This window comes from Tupaia chinensis, unplaced genomic scaffold (assembly GCF_000334495.1).
Source record: "Tupaia chinensis unplaced genomic scaffold, TupChi_1.0 Scaffold000049_1, whole genome shotgun sequence".
NCBI lineage: Eukaryota > Metazoa > Chordata > Mammalia > Scandentia > Tupaiidae > Tupaia > Tupaia belangeri.
In genome coordinates this window covers 1483717-1488614 of record NW_006159507.1, presented here as the reverse complement: position 1 = coordinate 1488614, position 4898 = coordinate 1483717, and the positions used below count along the sequence as shown (strand labels likewise).

The following is a 4898-nucleotide window of genomic DNA, read 5'->3' as shown; positions in this document are numbered from 1 at the left end:
CGGCGGAGCAGCCAATCTGTTTACTGAACTGGCTGACCCCTTCCGGGAACTCGGCCCAAGCTTCCCAGAACTCGGGTATTAATGACCCGGAGCCACATGACGGAGCATGACACAGCACTTTGGGCGCAGGCAGGGCCCAGAGGGGCGCGTGGGGGGCCGCAGCTCAGCCCCCAGCCCGGCCAGTGGGTGAGTCAGCTGGCCTCCCGCCCGCTTCCTATCCAGGCCACTCTGTCTCCTCCCCGCCCTGGGACATCCTTGCCTTGCCAGGGCCGCCCTCAGCCCCCTGGACCTTTGCCCCAGTGACCTAAGAAAGGTCTTGGGTAGCAGGACTGTCCGGAGATGGCGGATGGGGTCAGTGAGGCCCACAGGAGCCGACAGTGAGCGCTTGCTAAGCGCTGTCCCTGTGAGCACTGGAGGCACAGCTCCTCCTGGTCTGCAAGTCACGAGGCAGTGGGCATGTTTCTAGCTTATTTGATTTATGGTAGACAGCATGCGCATGGGCGGGCAGGAGAAAAGAGAGAGAGAGAAGAGACGTGCCCTCGTTGGGGTCTCTGCAAGTGCTCCTGCTCCTAGGGATCTTGGGCATCTATGCTTGTGCCAGGGCCATGTTTCAAGCCAACCCAGGAATCTGAACCCAAGGTTGGCCGCGTGGTTTCCAGCACCGCGATTCAGTGTGTTGTCATCTGGCCATCAGGATGGGCCAGAGGAGTGTATATTTCAAGTAGGGGAAACTGAGGCTCAGGGAGGGAGGGATTGAGTTCTCCCACGGGCATGCAGGGAAGTGGGGGATTCAGCTTGGACTCAGCTCTATTTGACTTGCGATGACCTTGCATCACCTGAACAGCCTGACAAGGAGGCAGCAGGTAGTCTGTTTCACAGCTGGGGAAACTGAGGCACAGGGGCCGAGTCACTGCCTAAGGTGCTCATGTGCCATTTGGGGGGAAAGCACGCCTTGGCTGGATACTAGGCAGAGCTGGGTTCAAATCCCACCATTGTTCATTGCAGTGTGTGTTCCTCTGTGTTTCTGTGTGTGTACCGGTGTGCATGGGGCGCATGGAATCTATGGAAGGTCTTTGCATCCCCCTGGCCGGCCGTGTGCAGGCGAGAGGATATGGAGGTGGACCAGTGATGGCCCCAGAGGAGGCTCAGCGTCTGCGATACCCATCGCATTTGTTCACTGCTGGGCATGGGGCATGTGGCCGCACCGCTGTGCCTCAGGTTTCTCACCTCTGTAGGGTGCTGGGGTGACCTCGTGGAGCAGCCGAGGGCGGTGAGCATGCGGTGTTTGAACCGCACGGTGCACACGGAAGGCTCTGGGTGAGGTTCCCTTCAGTGTCTGCAGCTTCTCCAGGCCCAGGGCCCTGCAGCAGGGGTGGGCCTCTGGTCTCCTCCGCCTCCTTCACCCTCCGCTGCCCCAGGGCAAGGTGAGGGTGGTGGTTTTTATGGGGCTGGGAACCAGACAGGCTCTGGGGCTAGGGGAGTGGGGCCTCCTGGTTCCCATCCCCTGAACTTTGGGCTGGGGGCCAGGAGTGGGGCAGCACTTCGGAGTTCGTCCCTTCACCCCACGACCATGGCTGGAGCTCCTGGTGTTGTCACACCCCAGGGGACACGGCAGCACACCAAGTGCCTGCCCGCCCTGGTGGAGGGGCATGTCCAGTGAACCCAGGGGCAGACGTCGTGGAAGTGAGCTGGATTTGGGAGCTGGGTGGGCCCCAGGGACTTCTCTGTGGGATGCCTGGAGCAGACACCTCGAGGAGGAGGAGGCCCAGACCCCAGGGGAGAGGTTTCCAGCAGGGGTGAGGTGGGAAGGGGCTTGAGATGGGTCAGAAGATGCAAGGAAGTAGGGAAGCTGGAGGAGAGCCAGGGAGAGAAGGTGATACGGATGGTGCTGGAGGTCAACGGGGCTCAGACCTCACAGAGTGGCCACTGGTGGCATTTGAGCAGAGGGACCGATGTGACCGGGGGGCACGAGATTCCACCTGCAGCATTCAGGATCTCTCCCCCTCTGACAGATGGGCTCTGACTCAGGCCAAATTCGCACAGGAGGTCAAAGGCAGGGTGGGGATGAGAACTGAGTGGTTGGACTCCCCGTGGAGAACAAGAAGAGGGAAGTAAGGACATGGGCCGAGGAGGAGAGGCCCACAGAGGGGGCCCCGGGGTCACCTTGCGACTCAAAGAGCTGAGAGCCGTGGGGCAATCTGGATGGCTTCCTGGCAGAGGTGTCCTGGAAGCTGAGGTTAGGACAGAGGGGCTGGAAGAGTGTTCCTGGAAGAGGTAACTGCACTCAAGGAGGCCCTGAGGTCCCAGCGAGATAGGGTGTGTTTGGGAAATTCATTCTCGCTCGGGGATCAGGAGACGGATGAAGTGACAGGGCCATCTTGGGAGGCCTCGGACCCAAGGAAGGGGCTGGCATCTCACCCCACTGTGTGCTGGGCCCAGGCTGGGACACCCAGAGGCCCTGGCAGGGCCCACAGTCTGGACAGGGGTCAGGGCCACAGGGGAAAGGAAGGAGAAGGGTCGGAGCCCACTCTGGTTCAAATCGCGCCTGTGACAACATCACCATGTCATGTCAGCTCTGTGAGCCTCTGTTCCTCTTGGCAAATGCCACCTGGAGAGGGACTGTGAGGGCTCAGTGAGCTCATTCATTTGTCCATTCATTCATTCACTCATATATATATATATATTTTTTTTTTTTGCTGTAAGGTGCATGGGCTCACTTGAAAGACAGAGGGAGACAGAACGCGAGAAATCACCTCCCCGCCCCAAGGGGGGCGATGGCCACATCACAATCCCTTCTCCTCTATTCTCCTCTTGGGATTTGGGGGCGTGCACGCATATGTACCTGGCATGAGTTTTAAACTGCCAGGTCTGGGACTCGAACCATGATGGATTACGTGGTAGTCCAGTGACGTAACCATTCTGCCAAACGCTGGTCCCACATTTGGGATTTTTTGAGCACCTGCTATATGCCAGGCACTGGACTGGGCATAGGGTACACAGCAGTGACCCCGACCCTGCCTGGCCGGGCTGTGGGAGACTTGTGAGGCATGGCGAGTGGTTAAGAACGTGGACTCTGGGGAGCCTGAGGGCCCGGGCAGCTGCTGGCCGCCCCCCCTTCTGTGCCCGTGACTTGGGGGGGGCTGCTTTCCCTCTCGGAGTCTTCTCTTGCCGGTGGAGCAGTGAGGGCAGCCACCTCCTCGGCTGTGGTGGGGACATGCGAGAGGATGCGGGCGTGTTTAGCCCGGAGCCTGTGTACGGAGGCGTGCAGCCGTGCTCAAAGTGGGGGCAAGGGACGGTAAGCGGACGGAAGCAGGACGTGGAGGAGACCCTGTCGATGGTGGGACACGAAGGAGCCACTTCTCACGGGGCCTACAGTGGGTTCGCTGCGTTTCTGCCCGTCTCCTTCCACGCCCAGCCTGGGCTGCGATGGGGCCCGAGGCCTGCAGTTGTGTGGGAGATGGAAGTCGCCTTTGTCAATTCAGAAACCCAGCGCTGAGCTTTGGGGTGGGGGGGGGCAGAGACACCCCCGGCCCACAGAGCTCCCTGCACCCCATCCCCAACGTCATTGCAGCCTGGGTGGCTGGGGCGAGCTGGGGCCTGCCCGGCGGGTCCCCAGTAATGACACTCATCACACAGGTGTCTGTGTGCAGGGGGAGGCGAGGGCCCCAGGGGCCGCGTTCACATGGCACCCCGCCAGCCCACCCCGGGCCCTTCCTCATCCTTTACGAGTCTGGTGCCCGAGGGAAAGTTGAGAAGTTTGGGTGCCAAGGACCGCTGTGCAGACGGGGCGGGCAGGCGGGCGCTGGGGTGGGTTGTGCTCACGCGCGCATGCATGTGTGCGCAGGTGTGCATGGGGTGCAGGGAGTGTGCACATAGGTCTGTCCCGCCCCTGGCCGGCTGCGTGCCGGTGAGAGGGTCCCTGTCACTGGAGCAATGACAGGCCTGGAGTGGGCTCAGTCTCACTGACCTTTCACCTCTCGGTGGGTGGCAGCTGTGCCCGGCCTGGACCTGCTGACATCAGACCCAGTGCTGGCCAGTCCCTGTACCCGCTGTCTCAGAGCGCAAAGCCAGGGCGGGATGGATGTTAGCGAGGGGAACAGGATGTCCCGCTGAAGGCTTTGATGGTGCACGGTAAGGCTGGGTGACAGCAACGTGGGGGTCGTGGAGGGCCTCGCTGAGCAGATGACCTGGCCGCAGGGACAGCTGGAGGAAGAGTCAGAGCAGGATGACTAGCGAGTGCAAAGGCCCTGAGGCAGGACCAGGAGCATGACGGGGCCGGCAGAGCTGGGAGCCATGGGAGCGGGGAGGAGGCAAGCACAGGGCCAGACCGCAGGGCTCCCGGGTCAGGAGGTAGACTTCCTCTGAGGACAATGGGAGCTTGGCATCTGGGGCGCACGGAGGGGGGCTCTGCCGGGGTGAATGGGTTTGAAGTTAGTGGGAACCATTAGCTTTCAGGGCTGCAGACGGGAGCGTGGGCTGCTCAATTTGTGTTTGAACTTCTCCTCCTGGGTTCAAACCCCCTGGATCCTGGAGCCTGTTATTAAGCCGGCTGCACCCCAGGGCACCCGCCTTTATCCCCAGACAGGGCCTGGCCCGCCTGCCCCGAGGTCGACCCTGGCCCCCCAGACAGGAGTGGATGGGGGGGGCCCCCCTTGCCGGGCCAGGTCTGCTCCCCGAGAGCTGAAAGGAGACTGCAGAGCAGCTGAGCTCTCCCCTTTTCACAGTGAGGAAATCGAAGCCCAGAGGGAGCATGGGCAGGGCCTGGGCCTCGGGACAGGGAGCGGGAGGCAGCCCCAGGGTCTCTGCCATCACTCCAACTCTTCCTGCTTTTCCCTGTCTGCAGCTGGCTCCCCCCAGCGCGGCTCGGGCCGGGGGAGTGTGTGTGACTCACCGGGGCC

The 4898-nt window shown here is 61.8% G+C and overlaps 1 long non-coding RNA gene across 1 annotated transcript in view; it reads left to right on the top strand.

The window, feature by feature from the left end:
- Positions 1-27: 27 nt before the first annotated feature.
- Positions 28-4898, top strand: part of LOC106735821 (uncharacterized) — a 5147-nt gene continuing 276 nt past the window's right edge. Inside the window, exons 1-2 of the long non-coding RNA XR_001371034.2 lie at positions 28-186; positions 3992-4131. This is a non-coding gene — a long non-coding RNA (uncharacterized LOC106735821). The remainder of the gene's footprint in view (positions 187-3991; positions 4132-4898) is intronic.